The 26896-nt window shown below is 44.6% G+C and overlaps 1 protein-coding gene across 3 annotated transcripts in view; it reads right to left on the bottom strand.

Moving 5' to 3' along the window:
- The window catches only part of LOC125460664 (chemokine-like protein TAFA-2), a 270791-nt gene extending 254554 nt beyond the window's left edge, over positions 1-16237 (bottom strand). For 2 of the 3 annotated variants that reach the window (XR_007249305.2, XM_048548345.2), the window contains exon 1: positions 15570-16237. The gene's annotated coding sequence lies outside the window, so the exon portion shown is untranslated. Of the gene's footprint in view, positions 1-15285; positions 15520-15569 lie in introns of those variants that run through there. The other variant, XR_007249306.2, reaches the window with a different exon arrangement.
- Positions 16238-26896: the final 10659 nt, after the last annotated feature.

Genomic DNA, 26896 nt, shown 5'->3' with positions numbered 1-26896 from the left:
GGAGCACTGCATTGAAATGGAAAAGGCTCAAACTCATCAGAACAGGTCACTCAACCTAATTGGCCTACACCAGAGTTTATGCTGTTCATGAATTTACATCCAGTTTTCTTGATCGCACTCTAGCAGCATATCCTCCTGATCCTTTCTTCCCTCAAGCACAGCTCTCTCTTAAACGTATCTTGCCTCCCATTGCTTCTCAACCTGCTGCTTCCACATCCTTCCCCACTGTCTCACCTACTAATTTTAGCTGCCAATGTTATTCATAACAGTTCTCAGAGCTGGGTCCCACAAGCTCATCTGGTTCATTTTGGCAGATGAGTCAAACACTTCTGGAAATCTGAAATAAAGGCAGACTATTCAGCAGATTTGGGAGCAATTGTGAAGAGAGTCAATGGACTAAATTTCCCCAGCCCATGTGATGGCAAAGTTAATGAAAGTAAGGGGAAATTAGGCCAGAATGGCTCCCGTCAGAAATCGGATTCAGTGCCCAGAGAAGCAGGAAGCACCTTTCCACCAGCGGACTAAATCCCACGCTGTCACCATCTGGAAGGGTTACCAGCTGAATGGAGGTAGGCCCCTGCAACAGGCTGCCCATGGGCTGGGGTGTGGGCTCACCAGAACCAGGGGCTCTACACTCCATTGATGGGGCTGTGAGCGTGAAATCCATTTCAGCAGAGGGGCTTCGCTTCCATTCAAATGGACATGGCAGCCAAGGTTTTGCGTTGTCGCTGTGGCGCCGAGCAAGGAAGCCTCAATACTAAAACAGCTTTGCATTTCCTGACCTGCCTCAGCAGTGCCCATTCTCCTGGTGTAGCCAGAAAACCACCAGGGCTGTCTGCCCTACGATTGTGTTGCAAAGTTGCAAAGTACTTGTGATTTAGAAGGCAGGCCATTAGAATTTGTTTGTAAAATAACAGGGGTTGTGGGGTGGGGGGGTGGGGGGGGGAGTGTGTGGTCCCCTTAAAAGTTGTGTTTTCTCAAGATTAAAAAGAATCTCAGCAGACAGCAGCAGATGCACAGAGAGTTCCTGAAATTGAAATGTTGTATTAAAAGGCTGTAATATTAGCAGGCAAAGCAGCATTTTTACCAAGACAACAAGTTTTTGAATTTAACCAATTCATTTAAACCAGGCCCGAGATACCAAAGCCCAATTAAATTTAAATCTGATGGTTTTGACAACTTCAGACCAATCCTATTTTAAGAAACGAATAGGTCATCAAGGGTATAAATGTCTCCCGTATTTGCAAATCGGGGTAAGAGCAGACTGCTATCTGCTCAGAGAACAGCTCTTAATAGCTCTTAATAGATGAAGGGTCTAGGCCCGAAACGTCAGCTTTTGTGCTCCTGAGATGCTGCTTGGCCTGCTGTGTTCATCCAGCCTCACATTTTATTATCTTTAGCTCTTAATAGCCATCAGCTCTACAGAAAGAAGAAGAATTGTTGGATCTCACAGAAATCTCTAAGATCTTACAGTAAACACCATCTAAGTACAGATACTACAGCACTGTTAGTTAATATGCCTGACATGAATTTCATGGAGGAAGGCATTCCTGACTGGGAAACAGCAGAGAAGGCAAAGAACATTCCAGAAGATTTATCCTGGCTGTAATTTCAAGAGATTAAGCTATTTTTTAAAGTAGTTTGGTTCATATAAGTGGGACTGCGTCTAATGGAGTAGCATACTATTAGAATTTTGTTTTATTCGGGAACAGTTAGTATTTGGGGAGGATTGTTCAGTTTGTTAGTAGTTCTGTTAATTTGTTAACTGTTAGAGAGTCAGATAAATAAATTGTTACTTGTTGGTTGTAGAGTGACTGTCAGGAATTCATTTTATTTCACCTCTCCTTTATAACAGATTGCAAGATGAGGTGAGCTTCTCTTGGTGTTTCAGTTTTAATTATCGGGGGGTGGGGGGTGTTTGCCCACTTCCTCGTAATAATTGCAATAGAAACACATTATGTTGAATCTACCCAAACAGGCTGTTGAGTCCACACCAAACCTCAGAGCAGCCCATCCAGACTCATCTCCCTATAACGCACCAAATCTACATATCCTTGAACACTATAGGCAATTTATCATGGCCAATCCACCTAACCTGCACATCTTTGGACTGCGGGAGGAAACCGGAGCACCCGGAGGAAACCCACGCAGACACGGGGAGAATGCACAAACTCCACACAGTCAGTCGCCCGAGGCTGGAATCGAACCCAGGTCCCTGGCACTGTGAGTGCAGTCCTAGCCATTGAGCCACCTCGCTGTGCAATTTCCAAAATTGGCGTCCCAAAGTCCACGACGACAAATATTTTGGGTTAATGAGTCAAACATCAAAGGTGGAAAACTACTGGAGAAAATCGTGAAAGACAATTAATTTCTAGTTAGAGAGGCAAGGTTTGATCAGGGAGGGTCAACAGGGCTTTGTCTACGGAAGTCATGCCTAACAATCTGGTGGAATCTTTTGAGAAAGTGTCCCAAATGTTTGGATGAAGGTCAGGCAATTGATGTAGTTTATGTGGATTTTAACAAAGCCTTTGACAAGCTCCCACAGTGGAAACTGGATAAAGAAAGTGGGCCGACCAAATGACAAGATGGGTTTAAAATTGGTTCAGTGACAGGAGACAGATGGTGATGGTAGAAAGCTGTCTGGGTGACTGGAGCCTGGTGTGCAGTAGTGTAGCACAGGTTTCAGTGCTGGACCCCTTATTGTTTGTGATATTCATAAGTGACATACATGAGAACGTAGGAGGGATGATAGAAAGTTTGCAGATGACACAAAGATTGGCCAAATAGTTGACAGTGAGGAGGAAGGTGTGAGATTACAGGAGGATGTAGATGGATTGGTCAGATGGAAAGATTAGTGCCAGATGGAATTTAACCCTGATAAAGGTGAGTTGATGCACTTTGGAAGAAGGAACAGGACAAGAGAGTACTCAATGAATGGCAAGATATTAGGAAGATAACTGGAACTGAGGGATCTTGGGACGCTTGTTCACAAATCTCTGAAGGTGGCAGAGTAGGTAAATATGGTAGTTAAGAAGAGATATGGGACTCTTGCCTTTATCAGTCATGGCACAGATTATAAGAGCAGGGAGGCTGTGTTGAAGCTGTACAGTATGTTGATGAGGCCACAGCTGGAGTATTGTGTGCAGCTTAGTCACCACACTCTAGGAAGGATGTGATCGCACTGGAGGAAGGTCAGAGGAGATTTACTAGGATGTTGCCTGGGATGGAGCATTTCAGCGATGAAGAGAGGGTGGACAAGCTTGGGTTGGTTTCTTTCGATCAGAGAAGATTGAGGGGACCTGATAAAGGTGTATAAGCTACGGGGAGCACAGATAGGGTGAATAGGAAGCAGCTATTCCCCTTAGTCAAAGGGTCAATAACAAGGGGCATAATTTTAAAGTAGAAGTTTAGGGAGGATTTGAGGAAAACTTTTTTTCAACCAGAGGATGGGGGAGCCTAGAATCTACTGCCTGGCAGGGTAGTTGAGACGAAACTTCACAACCTTTAAAAAGTACTTGGATGAAGTGTGATGACATTCAAGGCTAGGATTCCAGTGCAGGAAAGTGAGACTAGTTTAGGTAGCAATGTATTTTTAGCAGTAGACTTGAGGGGCTAAAGGGACTTTCTGTTTTGTATAATTCTGTGACTTTTTGAAAGGCCACTGGAAGAAACACTATTCCTTCTCTCCAGATCCAACTAGACCCACTGAATGTGTCTATTATTTTCAATTTTTGTTCCAAATCTTGACATGCTTTGGATATGAATCCATGCACCACATATAGTCAGGCATCCTACCTGTGTTCCTGGACTCAGCATGATTTGATACTTATTATCATTCTATTAATAACAAGCACAGCTTCCAGTCCTAGTACCTCATATGGTCATGGACACCAGAGGAGGTGCAAAGGTACATCCTCATTTAACAACACTGCATTGCTAATCTCTAGCACCATTGAAACATCATCTGAATAATCATGATTCATCAGTTTGTCAATGAAACTAAATATGCAGCCATAGAAATCAATGCACATCAGCGAAGGTGAGGGTTATTTCGACACCCTTTCGACACATTGGATTTTAAAATATGTAACTAAGAACTGAGTTATAGAGTCTTAGAGTCACACAACATAGAAAACAGACCCTCAGTCCAACTCATCCATGCCACACAGGTTTCCCAACCTGACTTACTCCCAGTTATACATGTTTGGCTCATACCCCTCTAAACCTTCCCTATCCTTGTACCTGTCCAAATATTTTGACTATGTTGTAATTGTACCTGTATCCATCGCTTCCTCTGGCAGTTCAGTCCACATACACGCCACCCTCTGCATAAGAAAGTTACCCCTCAGGAATCTTTTAAATCTTTCCTCTCTCCTCTTTAAAACAGTGCTGTTTAGTTTTCAATTCCCCTACCCCAGGGAAAACACATTTGCTTTTCACCATATCTATGCCCCTCATGATTTCATTAACCTCAATAAGGTCACCCATTAACCTTCTACGTTCCAGGGGAAAATTCTGCAGCCTGTCCAGTCTCTCCTATTAACTCAAACCCTCTGGTCCCCCATAACATCCCTGTAAATCTTTTTTGCACCCTCTCCAACTTCATAGTATCCTTTCTGTAGCACAGGCAACTGCGAGCAATGCTCCAAAGATGGCCTCACCAACAACCTCAGTGCTTTGTGTGATGAAGGTCAGGGCATCAAACGCCTTCTTCACCAACCTGTCTACCCGTGATGCCACTTTCAAGGAACTATGTACCTGAACACCTCGGTCTCTCTATTCAACAACACTCCTCAGGACTCAACCATTAATGGACCCAGCACCAATCCATGCAGAACACTGCTGGTCCCAGGCCTCCAGTCTGAACAACAACCCTCCACTAACACCCTCTGTCTCCTACTATCAAGCTAATTTCAAATCCAACTGGCTAGCTCTCCCCAGATCCCATGTGATCTAACCTTATTAACCAGTCCACCTTGTGGAACTTTGTCAAAAGCCTTGCTAAAGTCTATGTAGACAATCTCTACCGCTCTGCCTTCATCTGTCTTCTTGGTCACTTCCTCAAAAACCTCAATCAAGTTAGTAAGACATTTTCCCACACATAAAGCCATGTTGACTATCCCTAATCAGTCCTTGCCTCTCCAAATGCACGTAAATCCTATCCCTCAGAATCTCCTCCAACAACTTACCCTGCCACTGATGTCAGACTGACCAGTTCACATTTCGGGGGCTTTTCCTTGCAGCCTTTCATAAATAAAGGCACAACATTAGCCACCTTCCAGCCTTCCAGCACCTCACTTGTGGCTGTAAATGATATAGGCATCTCTGCTACTGGTCCTGCAATTTCTTACTTAGCTTCCCACAATGTCCTGGGATACACTTGATCAGGTCCTGGGGACTTATCTGCATCTTTGCATTTTAAGATCTCCAGAACCTCCTCTTCTGTAATGTGGACTGTTTTGAAGACATCAATACTTATTTCCCCAAGTTCCCTGGGCTTCCATTTTTTTCTCCACGGTAAACGCTGATGCAAAAGTCTTACATATTAGCTCAAACTTATGTCATATTCTTAATGAAAGATGCTTTTGATGACTGGGAATCCAAAACCAGGGGTCAGAGTTTAACAATATGGGATAGGCCATTTAGAACTGAGATGAGGTGAAATTTCTTCACACAGAGAGTGATGAGTCTGTGGAATTCTCTGCTACAAAAAGCATATTATTATATATACAGGGTAGGTAAAAATACTTTTGACATGGTCACCTTCATTGCTCAGTCCATTTAGTATAGGAGTTGGGACATCATGTTGAGATTGTACAGAACATTCGTGAGACCTCTTCTGGATACTGTGTCCAGTTCTGGTCACCCAGTTATATGAAGGATATTATTAAGCTGTTGAGGGTTCAGAAGAGATTTACCAGGATGTTGCCAGGTGCAGAAGGTTTGTGTTAGAAAGAAAGGCTGGATAGGCTGAGACTTCTTTCACTGAAGTATAGGAGGTTGAGAGGTGAAGGAGCTTATAAAATAATGAGAAGTATAGATAGTTGTAGTTGTCTTTTCCATAGGATGTGGGGTTTTAATAGGGGTCACATTTTTTAAGGTGAGAGGAGAGAGATTTAAAAAAGACATGGGCACATTTTGTTTTTACACAGCGGGTGGTTCACGTGTGGAATGAACTTCCTGAGGAAGTGATGGATGTGGCTGCAGTTACAATGTTTAAAACTACATGAATATGAAAGGTTTGGAGGGATATGGGCCAGGAGTAGGCAGGGTAGGACTGGTTTAGTTTGGGACCATGTTCAGCAAGGACTGGTTGGACCGAAGGGTCTGTTTCCATGCTGTATGACTCTATTCCTCTATAAGGAATTAAATATAGACCTTAGTACTAAAAGAATCAGAAAGTATGGGAAGAATCTGGGAACAGAGCACTGAGTTGGGTGATAAGATGTGATCATATTGAACAGTGGAGCGAGCTCGAAGGCTGAATGGCCTTTCCTACTCCTACTTTCTATGTTTTTTTATGAAACATTCCAAACACATTCGCTGTCATTAGTCATAAAAGTTTGCAAGCATCGGTCTGCAGATAATGATGGATAGAGACAAAACAAACTGCAGATGCTGGAATCCAGGCTAGACAAACAGGAGGCTGGAAGAACACTGCAAACCAGGCAGCACCTGGAGGAAGGGAGCAGTCAACATTTTGGGCATAGCCCTTTTTCAGGACACATAATAAAGGCTGTCCTAACACCAGTGAGTGGTTTACCTGGGCGGCTTACACATTTACTTCTGTGGGCTTTCGTATAATTCTATTTTAACATTAATGTTTATTATCCTCCTTCACCAGTTCTCTGCCTGAAGGCAGGTCAGATCCCTTATGACAAGGGACAAAGCAACATGGGCGGGCCAAGGAGGTTTTAACTCCAGACCAGTCAGAATAGGGATCAAACATGATCCACACCAACAAACAGCAACCCGCATCCTCCAACACCATCCCCTTCCTTACCCCCATAAGAGGTCCAAGTTGGTCTGGAAACATGCTTGTACATGCATGCTATAGCCTTGTAGAAATAATGGTAGAGGGTCCAATGTTCTTTCTATCACATGGTTGACCAGGAATCCCTCCTGCTCATAGTGTGTATATTGGAAGGATTTACAAGCTGATATTCAGGTTGTTTGGACACATAACTAACACATGTCCTTTGGCTATTCAAACCTGTGGTGTGACTTTGAATACAGAGTTTCTAACCTACAAGTAGGGACACTGGCCACAACATCTTTATGCACTTTTTATGCATCAGAAATTAGAAGTGCATTTTTTCATTGCACCAGCAATAGTTTCAGATGCATATGCGATGAGATTTTTACTTCCCCTCAGCACAGTTTTAAATGAGACCATTTACTTGCCTCCCAAACCTAAACTTCTCCAGTACCTGCAAACTGGGGTGAGTCTCTCAAGAAGAGGTTTCTTTTCATAATTTTTGTTTCACATTTTACGAAGTATACATTTAGTGAAGTGCCAGGGCAGCAAATCAGCATTGTGGAGGTTACAGTTTTGACCAGAAACTGAACCAGACTAGCCATATAAATGCAGTGACTACAAGAGCAGGTCAGAGGCTATGAATCCTGCAACAAGTAATACACCTCCTGACTTCCCAAAGCCTGTCACCATCTACAAAGGGCAACTCAGGAATGTGATGGAATACCCCTTCATCTCCTGCTTGAGTGTAGCTCCAACAACTCGAGAAGTCTAACACTATCCACAACAAAGCAGACTGCTGATTGGCACAACATCCATAAATATTCACAGTCTCCACCACCAAGTCTCAATTGAAGCACTGTATACCAACTACAATTTGCACTGTAGAAATACACCAAGATTCCTTTAACAGCATGTTCCAAACTCACTACCATTACCATCTAGAAAGACAAGGGCAGCAGATACGTGGAAACACCACCACCTCCAAGTTGCCCGCCAAGTTACTCACCATTCTGGCTTGAAAATGTATCGCCATTCCTCCAGACTCACTGGGTCAAATTCCTGGAATTCTGTCCCAAAGGGAATTGTGGATCTCTTTGCAGCACATGGATGGCAGCGGTTCAAAAAGGCAGCTCACCACCAACTGCTCATGGGCAACTAGAGACGGGCAATAAATGCTGGACTAGTCAGCGATGCCCACATTCCATGTGGGAATTCTAAAAATCCACTGGGTATATTGGACTCCTTTTAAATGTTCCTGTCCTTTGAGTCTCAAGGTTCTGCTTTCAAGCTCCAACCCAGAACTTGAGACACGTCTCACTGCCATTCCAATGCAATACTTAAGGGAGTGCTCACTGATGGAGAGGCCAACTTTCAAGTGAGATATTGAACAGAGGGCCATTGCTCCCCTAAGGCAGATGTATTTGCAAGAAGGGAAGCGAGGAGTTCTCTCTGCTGTAAGCTGTGTTCAACATTACATTTGATACTTGTTACATGGGTGTGTGCTGTAGCTTGCATTATATTTCTTGGTTTCCTACATTACAACAATGTAAAAACTTTAAAAATGTTGCATTAGTTGTCAAGCGGTTTGGTTTGAGAAGTACCGATCTCTGATAGAATAAACTTTAAAAATTCAGGCAAAGTGCATCTTATGTCCGTATTATGGAAGTATGTCAGGGGAGAGATGAGTTTTGTTTTCTTGTTCTCAGTGGGTCATTAATGGAATCCTCTTTCCCAGAAGGGAGTGGATGGCTGAACTCCTTAAATTTATTCAAGACTAATTCAGATAGATTTTTAATAGTCAAGAAAGTCAAGGTTAATAGGGACAGACATGAAAAGCAGAGATGAGAACACAGCCGCATTGAATTAAAAACAGAATGGACTCGATAGACGGGCTTCATGTTTCAGTGTTCCTGGGAACTTCAGCCGTGCAAATACTGAGTGATGGGAAGGTTTGGCCTAGTCCTGTTGCTCTGAACCAACCAGGAGGAACTTATTGCGCGGCGAGCTACTGAGACCTGTTCCTGAGGAACGAGCTCTCTCTCTCTCTCTGCCCAGCAGTTCGCTGCAGCTTAAAGCTGTCGAATCTGACGAGGCTGTCCATCATCACCTCAAAAAGAGCTCGGTTGCAGAAAGCATAAGTGAGAGAGAAATGATAAAACAAAAAAAAATTCCCGCTGAACAGGGTTTCTGTATTTGCCTCAAAAATCAAAAAGGTCCTGATGAAGAGTCACTGGAGTGGAAATGTTAACATGGCTTTCTCCCCACAGCTGCTGCATGTTACGAGTAAATACTGTTTTTTGTTCCACAGCTGTTTCCACTCCAACTCGAACTCGCGGTCATCCGTGACAGTCGGTAAGTGGTTTCACGCGATCTCCGGTTGATCTCTGAGCCTTGAGGGTTCGAGAGACTTTACTGCCCGGGTTTCCGTGCGGGGCGTGAACCAGAACTGTCCCAAACAAGCTCAACATGCCTTGCGGGAAACTGCCCGTGGACCCGGGGGGAGCGCTCCCAGGCAGTCTTGGTGAGCCAGGAAATATGAAAGTGATTCTAAGGCAGTCCTTAAAGCTTCAACCGGGATAGTAACCTCAAGCTTGGAGCCGGCAAAGGAGGGAGATCGGGAACGTGAGGACACATTCGGTGTAGAAATGAGGGTTGGAGAACGTGGAGACAAAAATGCGGGGAAAGAAAAGGCAAACCCCATAAACCAGAAAGATACTAATTTGCTGAATGGTATTGGGGGGAATGCAAGGCACAAAAACAGACAGGGCTGGAAAAGGTCAGGAGGTCTGACAGCGTCTGTGCAGAGCAATCAGAGTTAGCGTTTCGGATCCGGTGACCCTTCTTCAGAATAAAGAACAAGCCAGCGCCGATCGGGATCCTCTGTCTAACCTGTCATCTATTTATAGATTAGATTAGATTCCCTACAGTGTGGAAACAGGCCCTTCGGTCCATTTTCTGAGGGTCTGTGTCCATTTGCTCCCCGCCCATCCCACCTCCTTGACCTGTCCGTCTTCCCTGGACTGACCTATCCCCTCCCTACCTCCCCACCTACACTCTCTCCACCTATCTTCTTTACTCTCCATCTTCGGTCCGCCTCCCCCTCTCTCCCTATTTATTCCAGTTCCCTCTCCCCATCCCCCTCTCTGATGAAGGGTCTAGGCCCGAAACGTCAGCTTTTGTGCTCCTGAGATGCTGCTGGGCCTGCTGTGTTCATCCAGCCTCACATTTTACCTTAAAAGACACTAACGTGTCTGCGTCTCCCACAATGCGCAAGGTAATTCGCTTCCTACTGGAGATGATGGGAACAGCAGGTGCTGGAGGATCCGAGATAACAAAGTGTGGAGCTGGATGAACACAGCAGGCCTGTGCTCCTAAGATGCTGCTTAGCCTGTGTGTTCATCCAGCTCCACGCTGAACGGTGACTGTTCCGTTATGATGAGATAGTATTTGGTGTAAAATGGGACTATGAGGGGGACCACGTCTTGAGTGTTCTGACCGTAGGCAGGTCGTTTGCATAAACTCCCAGCATCTGTTCCCTCCGAACGTAATCATTATCACACATGATGTTCTCTAAAGTTCTTCCACAGCCAAAAGGCGGAGACCTGACAGAATGCAGACTGGGAAAAATATTGGGGAGCTGCTTAGAGGGACCAGATCGATTCACGTCTGCGTGCAATTATTTCCCGGGGGTAAATCCCCGCAGGGTATGAGGCAGATGAGGAACAGTGTCTCTTTAAATCTTCGGGAGGCTGAGCTGGTCTTTTCTCCGCACTAGACAGAGCAACAACGGCAAATGGATTCAGTGCTGTTTCCCGCCGTGATCTATGTTGCCAGACAACAAAGAAATCCTGGCACTTAACCTGCGCGCAGTCATTTCCCAATAAGATAGCGCCGAGGGAGTGCTGTTAGTGATAACTCCCGGCCAGAACAGAGCTGAGTTCAAATCTCGCTGGCTCTGCAGTTATATTTTAACAAGTTGATCGAAAATAATTGTAAAGGCTGCGCGATAAAATTCCCCAATGTGCTCACTTAGACCCAAATCCCTTCTTTGCCGACAATGTAACAGTTTCCTTTTTTTTGACCATCCTTATAGAATTCAAGTGAGACGTTTTCCCCCCTTTATTCATTCACGGGATGGGGGCGTCGCTGGCCAGACAGCATTTATTGCCCATCTCTAAGTGCCCAGAGTCAACCACATTTCTGTGGGTCTGGAGTCACGTGTAGGCCAGACCAGATTGAGGATGGCAGTTTCCTTCACTAAAGGACATCAGTGAATCATGTAGGCTTCCCCCCCCCCCCCCCCCAATCAGCAATGGGTTCATGGTCACCATTATTCCAGATATTTTATTGAATTCAAATTCCTCCATCTTCCCTGGTGGGATTCGAACCCACGTCCCCAGAACGTCTTCTGTGTCTCTGGATTCATATTCATGCTACTCCCCCGCTATTGACTGTAACAGCGAAACTCAGATTAAGTTGTTAATGTTTGAATCTGCATTCTGAAGAAGAGTCCCACGTTACCTCTGTCTCTCTCTCTGAGTTTGCCCCAGCACTCTCCTTGATTGGTGAGTCCGCACCTTTTTCATTCTTCACGTGAACGAATATAGCTGTATCATATGGTGGTCGCACAATCTAATACCCAGAGGTACATTCTGTCCAGATATGACCCTTCCTAGTGACATCTTTTGAAGGTTTGGGAGGGTTGGAGAAAGTTCAAACACAAATGACTTTAATCTTTCCTGAGACCTTTAGGAATGTAAGTTTGTTGTCAACTTTTAACTAACTAATCGGCGGCCGGCTAGCAGATTTTTGTGATTGTACAGACAAAGAAGTCCACGCGAATGAAAAAGAACCGGATGGTACAAACATGGCCCATTTTCTGCAAAGGAGTTGATTCGCTTTAGTGTCTAAATTAGTTATAATTGTACTGAACGAGTTTAACGTTTAACAGCAGTCGGATAAAGTGGGATAAAAAATCTCAGGAATTAGATTCTCCCGATGCAAGCACTGAGACAAATATGGCCGGAAATCTTGGTTCAATCGTTTGCTTGAGTGTTTCCAAACGATTTGAGATCGTTTCTTTTGTAGGGTCCCTGTGGGATCGGGCGGGGAGATACGGGGATGTGGATGTCACCAGAATGCAAACATTAAGCTTACAACAACACCCACCCCCCCAGACCTGCTGAGGTTCTCCAGCAGTTTCTGCTCATCTTTCAGATCGCCAGCACCCGCAGTCATTTGCTTTATTTGATGTACCTCTCTGCTTTCCTTCCCCCCGCAGGTGCTGCCAGATCTTCCGTGCTTCTCCAGCAATTTCCAGGCCCTTCCTGTTTTATTCAGGCGCCTTTCTGGAAAGCATGGCCTGCATCCAGGCGCCTGGACCCAACGTCGGAAACAGAAATTGCTGGGAAAGGCTCAGCAGGTCTGGCAGCATCCGTGGAGAGAAATCAAAGTTAACGTTTTGGATCGAGTGATCCTTCCTCAGAACTGGAAATGAGTCCCCTGTACCTATACTACCTGATAAAGAACTCCATTACAATAAAAACAAAAGACAAACGGGGAAGCAAAAAGGTGGGGGGGGGTGAGGGCGAAATGACGGGGGAGACATTTGAACCCAGAATTCGAGAGAATTTTATAATAAAAAAAGTCCTTCCCTTCCATCTGTTGCAACGAGGAGATGTATCGGGGTGGGGGGGGGGGGGGTGGTGGTTACAGGAGGCAGGGTTGAGATAAGGCTGAGGATTAAACTAGCACAATGTTTCAGGAACCAGACTGGTAACTGAGCAGCAATTCACAGAACGAGTCTGAGGGCCAGTCCCAGCACGGGTTTAACAGGAGACGGTTCGGTCCCAGGGACGGAAAACAAGCGTTTTGCAGGTAACTCCCGCCTGCTAAAAGTAAAAGAGACTTCGAGCTACACCATACAGGGCTCAGCGTGGGAGCAGCCCCTCCTCCCCCCAAACCCCGTCCAAATCCATACCCTGCAAACCCCCAGCAAGAGAGCGCAGAACAAAACAAAAAAATAACGGGTGGGGAAACTCCATGGAAGGAAAAGACAGGGTGACTGGCTCCAAATAGAGCTCTTTTGAAAACAAGAGACAGGTCAACAGGTTGTCAAATTCTAAAGAATCAACAGGCGAATACAAATTGGATCGATCAGGAAGAGTGAGGAAGCAGTCTATTGTGGGAGCACGGGGTTGTGGGAGGTTTCTCGGTTAGGATTCGTCCTTTCCCGTTTTTTTCTCGGAATTTTCAGCGTCCACTGCCTCCCACCCCTCAGATCTGCACGCAGCTGTAAATTGATATTGCCTGTCTGTCCCCAACCACCCCAGTCCCAGACAGAATCTGAAGGCTGGAGACCGCCAGTTTGATTCACAACTCATCAACCTATCAACGGAATTCTAACACAGATAGACTTGGGGGATGGTGTTTCAGCGAACTTCACTAGACATAATTTCGCTGTTTTCACCCACACACACACACACACACACTGATATCCCACTCTCATTCACACAGCCACAAAAGCTCATCTACTCTCACACACAGAGTAGGATATGAGTGTGATAGTGGGAATGAGTGTGTAATGCAGTGTGTTAAATTCGAAAATGAGTGTCTGACGTGTGTACTCAGCCTCATATACTTACATCCTACTTAGTCACATCCTAATTTCATTTACTCAAGTCCTACTCTCACAATAAGAGACTCACTCGCACATCTTACTCACATACAGTCCCACACACCCATATTCTCCTCTCTCACACGCAGTCTCACACACTCATGTTCTACTTTCATTTAAACACACACATCCTACTCACATTCATACACACAGACTCACCCACACTCCTCCTGCTCTTCTCACACACTCATAGCCTCATATCCTCTCTCACACTCATACCCTGCTCTCGCACACTCATATCCTGCTCTTTCATACTGAGCCTCACACACTCATATCTTTCCACAAAGCCTAACACACTCATGTCCAATTCGCATAGAGACAGCCTTCCACACCCATAGGTAGCTCACGGTCACAGTCTCACACTCATATCCTACTCTCTCACACAAAGCCTCACACACTCATATTCGACTGTACACATAGACCGAGCCTCACACACTCGCATCCCATTCTTGTATACACAGAACCTCACATACTTACATCCTATTGTCTCACACACACAGCATCAGAAATTCACATTCTATTGTCTTTCACACTCGCATCCTATTCTAACACACACAGAACCTCGCACACATCCTATTCTCACAAAGAACCTCATACACACATCCTATTCTCACCCAGAACCTCACACACTCACATCCTATTCTCACACGCACACACAGAACCTCACACAGACACCTTACTGTCGTATATACACAGCTATGCAAGTACAACCTTGCATTGCCTCATTTGCACACAGGCTTATGCATACACGGACTCACTATCTCAACTCATTTGCACATAACCTTCCTTACTTCCGTGTACACTGTTTCAGACACTCCCTAATGGACATTCTCAGATCCAGCATCACTTTGATTCATTTACACACTTGGATGGACGTGCACACACAAACATCTCTACACTCCGAGCTGCGCAGGATACAAAACACAGACATCAACAGTCTCTCCCACAGAGACCCACACATTCTCGTACACACAATATTGTAAGCACTCGTACGTTGACAAGAGTTAGCCAGACACGAACACACAAGAAAGCCGCACACAGCTACAAACTCGGGTACTCATACGTACACATAGGCACACACACACAGACTGTTATCCTTTCCCATACTCTTCCACTCATCCTTCATCCTAACGCGCATTCGTACGTTTATTCCACAGACGCTCTTAAAATACACACTAGCTCACATTGCTGCATACACATTCATTCAGACTTTCCTACATAAACATACCGAACAAACCAAACCACGCACGGGACACAATGCCTGTGAGCAATCAGTTAAGCACAAAGATCCCAATAAACCGAGACGGAGGAATGAGGCAGATCTGTTTGGAAATTCAAACGCAATGAACATATCCCAAGCCACGCTCGATATTGCCGCTGTCAGCTTTCAATTTCCCCCGAAAACTTCATTTTACATCGATTTCGTTTCTTTTTAAAGGTGGCCATAATCCAAGCGGCCATTCTTTGCCAGGATCCCACTGCTTTTTAACGCGTTTGGGCGATTTGCTGGCCACAGTTAGGTGTGTACTGGTGATGACTGGGTGGAAGTGCATTGTTCCTAAAAAAAAAGCAGACCTGATATAACAAATCCTCTGGATAAATGCAACATCGCTTCACTTGGATCACCTACCTGCAGTACCTCCTTCCTAAACAGGAGCCTATCCTCCAGCTTTCCCTCAAGGAAGATGTGGGCGCTGCATGTTGGATCGAGGAACCCTCTCCGGCGTAGTTCCACGAAAGTGGAAACGGGTTGCAAACAGACTCTCGAACGTTGTCGTTCTACGGTATCTCTCTCTCTCTCTATTTCTTCGTCTCTGCCTCTGTACACAGCTCTGACACAAACTGAGCAACAGCACACACATACACATGAAGTCCTCCCCTCCAAAAAGATACATTTAAAAAGCCCAATCTTACCGAGATCACAGCGCCGGCGCTCCCTGCAGCAATCATTACTTCACTCCATCTCTGATGTGCTGATTTTCCTGCTGTAGTTTCCCCTCGCTCTCTCCTGGGGAAGTCGATTGGACAGACCGATTCACCTCCTGGAAATCTGCATCCATGTAGCTCTCAAACAAACGACAACCACTGCCATTCCCCCACCCCCAAACCCCGAAAAAAAATAATTCTGGGGAACCGACAGGAGCAAAAGACTTTGTTACCCAAACCAACTCCCTCATGGAGTTGTCCAGTCGGAGGAGATGTTGAGATCTGTCAAGTATGAGTCCGAGTGTTTTTTTTTTCTGCAGTGGGTTATTTCTCCGTCAAGCCTATCTGTGTGTGTGTGTGTGTGTGTGTGCTTTTAAAAAATAGACTGGTCAATAGTGTCTGATCGCGCTATCTGTCAGATCTCTCTGTTGGTTATCTAGAGGGCAGGGCGATTTAATAGGGAGTGTGTTTCTGTTCCATGAGGGATCTCGCGGGTTCCACTCACCCTCCAACTCCGCCCCAAACTGTCAAGGATGTAATTACGGCGAGGGGAGGGGTGGAGGGGGAGTTGTTTGTGGGGAAGGAGTCACTCATTCAAGACATGGACTGAATAGTAAATTCATGGAAGTATGGTCTAAACTCGAGCGGGAGGCTCAATGACGGCAAACAACGCCAGCAACTAACGCGTTTCATGTGTTAGTTAGTGACAACAATGTTCGGAGGTGGGGAACTCAAGGTTGTCCCAAGCATGGGTTTCCGAGGTTGGGATGGAGTCATTTTCGGGTTTTATTGCCCGCCCCCCCCACCCCGGCTTTTGTTTTTATCAAATTGATCACGAATGGTAATCCGATCTGATTCCAGCAACATTATGAAATCGAAGTCTCTGCTTCGAAACACTCTAACTCTAAACTGGCAAACAACAAACAGGCAAACATGCCCCAAACATGCTATTAGTGTGACTTTCTCATTGTCGCCAACACTGCCACCAGGTATCGACCATTCAAGGTTAGAAGGTGAGTGAGAAGCATTCCAGTCATTTTCGAAGGGCTGCCTGGTGATAAAACTCTAGTCTCTGTCTCCCTCATGAGTATGTGAGTGGTTTTACAACGACTCCTCTTTTGCTTTCGAAATGCGTACAGACTCAGCGGCGGCAGTTCCAATTTTACTTTCCACTCAGGCAGTTTCCCTTTTCCTCTGCACTCACCTCCTGAAAGTGCTGCAAAAACAAAACCTCTTACCTTCCCAGAGCAAAGAAGTTCAACAACTATGATGATATTTCTAAAACGTGACATCCATTACTGTTCAGGTCTTCCGAGCTGCATGTTGTCAGAGGAGATTTTTCCGAATCCCATAGCTGCGGTCATCCCCGACATAACTTTCGATTTTTTGCAAATTGTTGACAAATGTAGAATTTTGTGCTTTTTATTGCTTTTTGCTTAAATTGAAGAATCATTATATTTGCGCACAAATATACTTTATTCCCAAACTATCGAAAAGCACATAAAAACAACCCAGAAAATTACAGAAAACACAATGTTTATTTTAAAAAAGTCACATTTTTAAATTTGAGTTTCCATCCTAATGCAAAATTAGAGCATTTAGTAAATATGACCAGAAACAATATACACATAAGTTATCAAGGGGCTGTTTGGGTTAACGACGTCTCAGTACATTACGGACAAAAGGTGGTGGCCTTTCCCCGTCCTAACTTAGCAGAAGCTGTCCCAAGCTTTAGTGCGTCCCTTTGCATGTAGTCCTGGACCTTGGAATGTGCCACTCTGCAGCACCCTGCCCACTTCAACTCTCTACACTAGAAGTTTGTGCAGGTCGAAGAGTGTCTGTCTGATGTGATGGTCACAATTCAAATATGATTGATGCTTGTCTCAATTTACATCTCAGGAAATAGCCCGTAGATCCCCCAGTCCTGCGTCATCGAGCTGTTTGGGATGAAACTCGTTAAAAACCGTAACAATTCTCTCCAGATACAAAGCACATTCCAGAAGGAGATGTGTTAAGGTCTCTTCAACATTGCAGCTGTCCCAAGGAAAGTTCTGGTGATGAGGCATTCTACCAAATGACATTGACAGTTTGGTCAGGGAACCATCCAACAGAATTGACCTTCTCCTTCTCCCACGGGGGGAGGGGGGGCTCAATGATGACCACTGGTCGATGGTATTTCAGCCAAAGATATTTTTCTGCATAAACTTTTCCACAAGGCACAAGAAATAACACCCTGTGCAATTGCAGTCCAACATAGTCCAGGCATTGCACTTAATGTGTGGCAAATTCACGTCACGCAAACACAAAACACCCACCCACCTACCTATATACACACAAGTACCCACACATAAGGTCACAAACACAAACAAACATTCACACACACACTCCCACATGCACAAACACCTAACCACACACGATCACATACACACACATATTTACACACACATGCGTTCACACAAACACCCACGCACACATTCTTACACGTGCCCACATTCTTACATGCACACATTCACACACAAATACCCACCAACACAAATTCACACACATGATTTCAAGCACACAATCACACACATGCATACACATATAGAAATTCTTATATTATGTTCTACTTAAATTAAGCATGGAATAGTTCATAATAAAAAAAGTCACAGCACACTGAAATTCAAAATTAAGCCCTTCATTACGAATGGCTGAAGTGCAAGTGTAGTAATTATTGATAATTAAACCTATTAGAGTAAACTTTTTTTCATTCATTCACAGGATATATTACCCATGCCTGCTTGCCAGAGGGAGGGCAATTGATGGTCAACCACAGTACAGTATTTCTGGAGTCAAAACGATGTCATCCAGACAAGGTAAAGACAACAGTTTTCTTATCCAAAGGACATTTGTGAACAGGTGGCTTTTTACAACAATCGACAGCGGTTACATGGCTGACAACTTTTTATTTGAGATTTTTAAATTCAATTCAAATAGGAAAGGTAAACCATTCCATTGCAGGTCATAGTTTGGAGAGAACCGCAGTAAAGTATTATTTTTAATCCACTATCAAATGTTTTAGTGTTGGTTAAAATAACTAAGTTTCTCATTCACTCAAACATTAGGCATTTAATGTTTCCAAAAAACGCAATTAAACTTACTATCTGAACCATTTTATGTTTCAGTAGTTTCACTGGCATGTTTTGTGCCTTAAGCCATTTCAAAAGCGATGTTTGAAGTTTGATGAAGAGCAGTCACTCAGTAGTGGTAATTTTGACTTGTGGCATTGTGCAAACTAGGGGTAAATTACATCTCTGTCAATTTTTATTTCAATTTAATCCAATGCACAACCATGCATCTTGGCACTTGTATCTGAGCTAACACTTAATTCTTTTGATGAATGAGACAGGACTTGCTGTATATAGACTGTAACCCTCAGTCAATCTCTTTGATGTGAAGAATAAACCCCTTGTGAAGTAACATAAAGCAAACTATTTTCAAAGTTTTCACAGTTACAAGGTGTGGAAAATGTGTGTCTGCAACAGAGACTGTGTTTACATTTGTGCAAGAGATATATCCACATGCATGTCTATGTGAAGGAGATATCATTCAATATTGAGGAACCAGAAGGAAAGGACTTTCTGCCTCGCAACATGATTTGAAAGATAATTGAAGGAGAGAAGTAAGCATTGATGTCACTTGAAAGGAAAGATTGAAAACAGAAAACTAATTTTTATGTAATGTGAGCCTGTAACACGTTCCTGCGTTAGGGGTCATGGACAACACAAAAATTGGCTGCACTTAAACTACCCCTTTTGAGCCCAACACAATTTACATTGTATTTTGGCTTATTCCTTATTCCTTTTATTCACATCCTTTTCTGAGATAATCCCAAAATGTTTTCTTCTTTTAGATTCCAATTGTTGAAACGAACCCACAACAAAAGCCTTTAAAATGAAATCAAAGTTAGGAGTGATTGACATAACATTCACAATTTGGGGAATTGCTCCATTATTCCAACTTCGTGCAGAATTACTCAGGAAACAAAGAAAGGCACAACAGAAGAGGAGATAGTTTGTAAAATACAAATTTCCATAAATCCAGACACATTGAAATGAGTTTTCATGAGTTTCAACTTCCCGGAGATCAGTGTCAAACAGCAGTGTCCTCATTGAAGTGGGTCCTGTAGCTTTCCTCCTCGTAGGCGAAGTGTAGGCTTATTCCCAGTTGGCTGCACAGAGAAAGGAATGGAAGGTCCAAGGCAGGCTGCTTGGAGTCCTGCTGAAGGTCAAACAGCAACTCTTAGAAAATCCCAGAAATCCGTATCTAAGCAATTCAATGAACTCCAATTTCAGCCATATGTCAAAGACAGTCATTTCAGGTGTTGATGGCTCATCTCAGTGGGATAATTGGCAGGCCATTAACCCAACAATACAGCATTACCTCTCCCATCAGAATTTTCATTGTGAAGCGAAAAGGTGACTATAAAGGAATTAATGCCTTCTTAGCACAACTGATTTCAATGTCTCTCTGATGAAGATGATAGGCCCGAAATGTCAGCTTTTGTGCTCCTGAGATGCTGCTTGGCCTGCTGTGTTCATCCAGCTTCACACTTTGTTATCTTGGATTCTCCAGCATCTGCAGTTCCCATTATTTCTGATTTCAATGTCTTCTTTTGTCCAGACATGGCTGGAGGCAGACAGGTCCATTTTTATAAGAAACAAAATTTAAACACAAAATGTAAAAATGAATGCAATTTTGTGCTTCTTCGGGATTTTTCTTTATGCCCTCTGGCCATGTCACATGCTATGCCACAGAAGAGTTTTCAAAGGAAACATAAACTGTCCCAATGTAAAGATCCTCAAATTAGACCTCAAGTTAATTGTACCACAGGCGTACTTACACAAAACGGTTTAAGAAAGCAACTCACAATTCCTTCTCTGACAGGAATTAAGGATAGGTAACCAATTCTCACATTGCCAATGACACTGACATTGCACAAACGATAAAAACAAGGTCCTCTCTCTCTCTTCGATATAAATTTTGGCATGCATCCCAGATCATTATGATGTCAAGAGAAAAAGCTTGGTAGAGGTTTTAAAAATCATGGGCGGGCTGGTCAGAATAGATAAGGAGGAGCTCTTCCTGCTTGTTAAAGAGATAAAGTGATGCACAAGCGAAGCAAGGCGATGTGAGATAACACTTCTTCATACAGCAAGTAATCGTGGAAAATGAACCAGAGAAAGGAATGCCAGTGATCCCGAGGCCAAGCACCAATTCCACCTCCCAGAAACAGCTACCAAAAGTGTGATCAGAGATGCAGCTCCAGGATCAGTCTATGAGGTACCAGGTGTAGAGTTGGATGAACACAGCAGGCCAAGCAGCATCAGAGGAGCAGGAAAGCTGATGTTTCGGGCCTAGACCCTTCTTCAGAAATGGAGGAGGGGAAGGGGGTTCTGAAATAAATAGGGAGAGAGGGGAGGGCAGATAGAAGATGGATAGAGGAGAAGATAGGTGGAGAGAAGACAGACAGGTCAAAGAAGCGGGGGGGAAAGAATTTTCTGAAGAAGAATCTAGACCCAAAACATCAGCTTTCCTGCTCTTCTGATGCTGCTTGGCCTTCTGTGTTCATCAAATTCCTTACCTTGTTATCTCAGTATTTGTACCATGTGGCCATCCATCCCTCAAATTAAATGCCGAAAGGCAGAACAGACTTGGTTTTGAAAAGATGAATAATCCTGCTGCGAAAATGCAACTGGACTGACCTGAGATGTTTATAATTGAAGATCATCGGTCAGATTTTTAGATTAGATTCCCTACAGTGTGGAAACAGGCCCTTCGGCCCAACAAGTCCACACTGCCCCTTGAAGTATCCCACCCAGACCCATCCCCCTATAACCCACACACCCCTGAACACTACGGGCAATTTAGCATGGCCGATCCACCTAGCCTGCACATCCTTGGACTGCGGGAGGAAACCGGAGCACCCAGAGGAAACCCACGCAGACACAGGGAGAATGTGCAAACTCCACACAGACAGTTGTCTGAGGCTGGAATTGAACCTGGGTCCCTGGTGCTGTGAGGCTGCAGTGCTAACCACTGAGCCACCGTGCCACCCAATTTATTTGAATCCAATCAATGAATAAACTTTTTTAATGGAATGATGAGAAGAAATTTCTTTAGGATGCTTTAGTCCAGGTGGTGGCATCCCATTACTAGACAAGGGGATCTGGGGACAAATCTCAACCTCTGACCAGGTTGATTTTAAAGAACTTCTTTAAAAGTTGTGTTACAACGTGTATACCTGAATGATCCAATTTAAATGATATTTTGAAGTTTCTCAAAGCTAACTTGAAAACATAATTTTTTAATTTCCAATCATTTTAGCCAAAGTAGAGAACTCTGTTGCTCAGATTGGTTGATATCAGTAGCACAAAATGAGCTAGTAGTAAGGAACCCGAGGTAACAAAGTGTGGGGCTGGATGAACACGGCAGGCCAAGCAGCATCTTAGGAGCACAAAAGCTGATGTTTCAGGCCCAGACCCTTCATCAGAGAGGGGGATGGGGAGAGGATTCTGAAATAAATAGGGAGAGAGGGGGAGGTGGTCCGAAGATGGATAGAGGAGAAGATAGGTGGAGAGGAGAGTATGGGTGGGGAGGTAGGGAGGGGATAGGTCAGTCCATGGAGGACGGACAGGTCAAGGGGGCGGGATGAGGTTAGTAGGTAGGAAATGGAGGTGCAGCTTGAGGTGGAAGAAGGGGATAGGTGAGAGGAAGAACAGGTTAGGCAGGCGGGGACGAGCTGGGCTGGTTTTGGGATGCAGTGGGGGAAGGAGAGATTTTGAAGCTGGTGAAATCCACATTGATACCATTGGGCTGCAAGGTTCCCAAGCAGAATATGAGTTGCTGTTCCTGCAACCTTCAGGTGGCATCATTGTGGCACTGCAGGAGGCCCATGATGGACATGTCGTCTAAGGAATGGGAGGGGGAGTTGAAATGGTTCGCGACTGGGAGGTGCAGTTGTCTATTGCAAACCGAGCGTAGGTGTTCTGCAAAGCGGTCCCCAAGCCTCCACTTGGTTTCCCCAATGTAGAGGAAGCCACACCGGGTACAGTGGATGCAGTATACCACATTGGTGGATGTGCAGGTGAACATCTGCTTGATGTGGAAAGTCATCTTGGGGCCTGGGATAGGCGTGAGAGAGGAGGTGTGGGGGCAGATGTAGCACTTCCTGCGGTTGCAGGGGTAGGTGCCGGGTGTGGTGGGGTTGGAGGGGAGTGTGGAGCGTACAAGGGAGTCGCGGAGAGAGTGGTCTCTCCGGAAGGCAGACAAGGGTGGGGTTGGAAAAATGTCTTTAGTGGTGGGGTTGGATTATAGATGGCGGAAGTGTCGGAGGATGATGCGTTGTATCCGAAGGTTGGTGGCGTAGTATGTGAGGACTAGGGGGATTCTCTTTTGGCGGTTATTGCAGGGAGGGGGTTTTGAGGGATGAGGTGCAGGAAATGCGGGAGACATGGTCGAGGGTGTTCTCGACCACTGCAGGCGGGGGGGTGGGGGGTGAGGTTGCAGTCCTTGAAGAACAAGGACATCTGGGATGTACGGGAGTGGAATGCCACATCCTGGAAGCAGATGCGGCGGAGGCGAAGGATTTGGGAATAGGGGATGGAATTTTTGTAGGAATGTGTGTGGCAGGTGGTGTATTCCAGGTTGCTGTGGGAGTCGGTGGGCTTGAAATGGACATCGGTTTGTAGGTGGTTGCCTGAAATGGAGATGGAAACGTGCAGGAAGGTGGGGAATGTGTTGGAGATGGTGACCCACCTGCTTTTACACCTTGCCCTGAGGCATTTTCACTGATGACCCATTTTGGGCCTAGTTTAATCTCTTCACAAAGATACTAGAGCCATAACTGTATTGTGTATGGTGGCAGGTTGTGTGCAGCTTATTAATGGAAATAAAGGCAGAGCTTAGACAACATTTTTCCCCAGATTGAGGATGCTAAATGAATTATGTGGAAAATAATTCTGCTTGAATTCTCAAGTTTATAAATCTGTTCAGGGACATGATCAATAATCTTTCCAAACCAGGTTTAGACCTGTGCAACTGACCTGTAAATTAACAGATCAGATAGCTCTGACCTTGACCAATTTTCAATGGAAATGTATTAAGGTTTCAGGATTATACTCTACTGTTCCCTGTGAAGTGATAGATATATGTTCTAATGTGGCCAGAGCATATTTTGATTTTGGCTGAGTTTTAAGTTCTGAAGCGGGGTCACTGAACTTAAAATATTAAGTGTTTTCTTTCCACAGGGGCTGTCAGACTTGCTGAGTTTCTCCAGCAATTCCTGTTTTTGATTGCTTCAGATTATTCAATAACCACAGTTTTTTTATTACAATAATTTAAATTCTGTCTTCAAATCTCTGGTGAATATACTTAAATTATTCCCAACTTTGGATTTCTTCGTGCTATTTTGTATTCATTCTTTTGGAAATAAGTAGATTACAAATAGATAACTAAATGCTTAAACTATTTTGATGCAACTTTCATTAGCAAAACAGAAACTGCTGGAGAAACACGGCAGGGCTAGCAGTATCCTTCTTTAATGGTCATTGGACTCAAAACATTAACTCTGCTTTCCCTGTGCCGATGTGCCAGGCCTGCTGAGTTTCTCCAATGGAACTTGTTTTTGTTTTCAGATTTCCAGTGTCCACATCCACAGTTCCATATTTATTCCACAATTACGAGGTTAGTCACAATTTTATTAGGCTGGCACAATGCCTGTCAATATCTTCATTTTGAAAAGCACTTGTATTAAGTTCAGAAGCTCACTGTCACAGGAGTGTGCTGGCAGACAGCAAGCTGAATTGAAGTGTGTCTACTTTAATGCCAGGAGTATCCGGAATAAGGTAGGTGAGCTTGCAGCTTGGATAGGTACCTGGGACTTCGATGTTGTGGCCATTTCGGAGACATGGATAGAGCAGGGTCAGGAATGGATGTTGCAGGTTCCACGGTTTAGATCTTTCATTAAGGTCAGGGAAGGCAGTAAAAGAGGGGGAGGTGTGGCTTTGTGGCTTTGTTGGTCAAGGACAGTATAACGGCGGCTGAAAGAACCTTTGAGGACTCGTCTACTGAGGTGGTATGGGCTGAGGTTGCCGAGGAAGGTTTGTCGACTGAGTCAGTATGGGTGGAAGTTAGGAACAGCAAGGGAGCAGTCACCTCACTGGGGGTTTTCTACAGACCCCAATAGCAGTCGGGAGATCGAAGAACTCATTGGCCGGCAGACTGTTGAAAAGTGCAAACGTATCAGGGTTGTTGTTATGGGTGACTTCAACTTTCCCAATTTCGATTGGAACCTCCTTAGTGCAGATGGTTTGGATGGAGCCGTTTTTGTCAGGTGTGTTCAGGAGGGTTTCCTTACTCAGTATGTGGACAGGCCGACGAGGGGAGAGGCCATTTTGGATTTGGTGCTCGGCAATGAGCCAGGACAGGTGTCAGATCTCGTGGTGGAACAACACTTTGGCGACAGTGACCACAACATCCTCACATTTACCATAGCCATGGGAAGGGAAAGGAGCAGTTATCAGAGGAAGATATTTCACTGGGGTAAAGGAAACTATGATGCTATCAGACAGGAGTTGGGAAATACAGATTGGGTGCAATTGTTCCACAGAAAGGGCACAGCAGACATGTGGAGGCTGTTCAAGGAGCAGTTGTTGCGAGTGATGTATAAATTTGTTCCTATGAGACAGGTAAAGAGGGGTAAGATTAAGGAGCCTTGGATGACGGGTACAGAGGTGCTTCTTGTCAAAAAGAAAAAGGCAGCATACGCAAGGTGGAGGAAGGAAGGGTCTAGCACAGCTTTAGAGGATTACAGGCTTGCTTGGAAGGAGCTCAAAAGTGGGCTGAGGAGGGCCAGGAGGCAGCAGGAAAAAGGCTTGGCAGGAAGGATTAGGGAGAACCCAAAGGCATTTTACTCATACGTGAGTAATAAGAGAATGATCAGGGAGAGCGTAGGGCCAATCAGGGATAGCGTAGGGAACTTGTGCGTGGAGTCTGAGCAGATAGGGGATCCAACCTGGATAAATGCGAAGTGATGCATTTTGGAAGGTCAAACTTAAATGCTGAATATAGGATTAAAGGCAGGATTCTCAGCAGTGTGGAGGAACAGCGGGATCTTGGTGTTCAAGTGCATAGCTCTCTCAAAGTTGCCACCCAGGTGGGTAAAGTTGTTAAGAAAGCATATGGTGTTTTGGCTTTCATTAACAGGGTGATCGAGTTTAAGAGCCACGAGGTTATTCTGCAGCTCTACAAAACCCTGGTGAGACCACACTTGGAATATTGTGTCCAGTTCTGGTCACTCTATTGTAGGAAAGATGTGGAGGCTTTGGAGAGGGTGCAAAGGAGGTTTACCAGGATGCTGCCTGGACTGGAGGGCTTGTCTTATGAGGAGAGGTTGACTGAGCTCTGACTTTTCTCTCTGGAGAGAAGGAGGAGGAGGGGTGACCTGATCGAGGTGTACAAGGTAATGAGAGGCATGGATAGAGTCGATAGCCAGAGACTTTTTCCCAGGGCAGGATTGACTGCCACGAGGAGTCATAGTTTTAAGGTGTTAGAAGGAAGGTATAGAGGAGACGTCAGAGGGAGGTTCTTCACCCAGAGAGTTGTGAGCGCATGGAATACTTTACCAGTGGTAGTCGTGGAAGCGGAGTCATTCGTGACATTTAAGCGACTGCTGGACATGCACATGGACAGCAGTGAATTGAGGGGAATGTAGGTTAGGTTATTTTATTTTTGGATTAGGAATATTCCACGGCACAACATGGTGGGCCAAAGGGCCTGTACTGTGCTGTACTTTTCTATGTTCTATGTTCTATGAAGCAAGAACAGAATTTGCTGGAAAAGCTCAGCAGCATCTATGGAGAGAAATCAAAGTTAACGTTTCAGGTTGAGTGACCCTTCCTCAGAACTGAGTGAGGGTCACTCAACCCAAAATGTTCATTCTGATTTCTCTCCACAGATGCTGCAAGACCTGCTGAGATTTTCCAGCAATTTCTGTTTTTGTTTCTGATTTGCACAATCCGCAGTTCTTCTGTTTTTATTTTGAATTAATTTTAGCTTGGTTTAAAGAACATTCCAGTGTGCCCCAAAGGAGTTTCTGAAAATCTTTCAAAAGCAGTTTGCCAACACCTTTGAATTATCTCCAAACTCTTCTTGAAAATCACACTCTATTTCTCGCTGGAGTCAGTTTCAGCTATTAGTCCAAATGCTAAGTTTCAAAATTATGATGATGGTATTTGCATCACAAAAACAAAATCAACCTAATAGGTACACACCAG

This window comes from Stegostoma tigrinum, chromosome 18, assembly GCF_030684315.1.
Source record: "Stegostoma tigrinum isolate sSteTig4 chromosome 18, sSteTig4.hap1, whole genome shotgun sequence".
Lineage (NCBI taxonomy): Eukaryota > Metazoa > Chordata > Chondrichthyes > Orectolobiformes > Stegostomatidae > Stegostoma > Stegostoma tigrinum.
The sequence above is the reverse complement of the archived record's forward strand: the minus strand, read 5'-3'. Positions and strand labels throughout refer to the sequence as shown.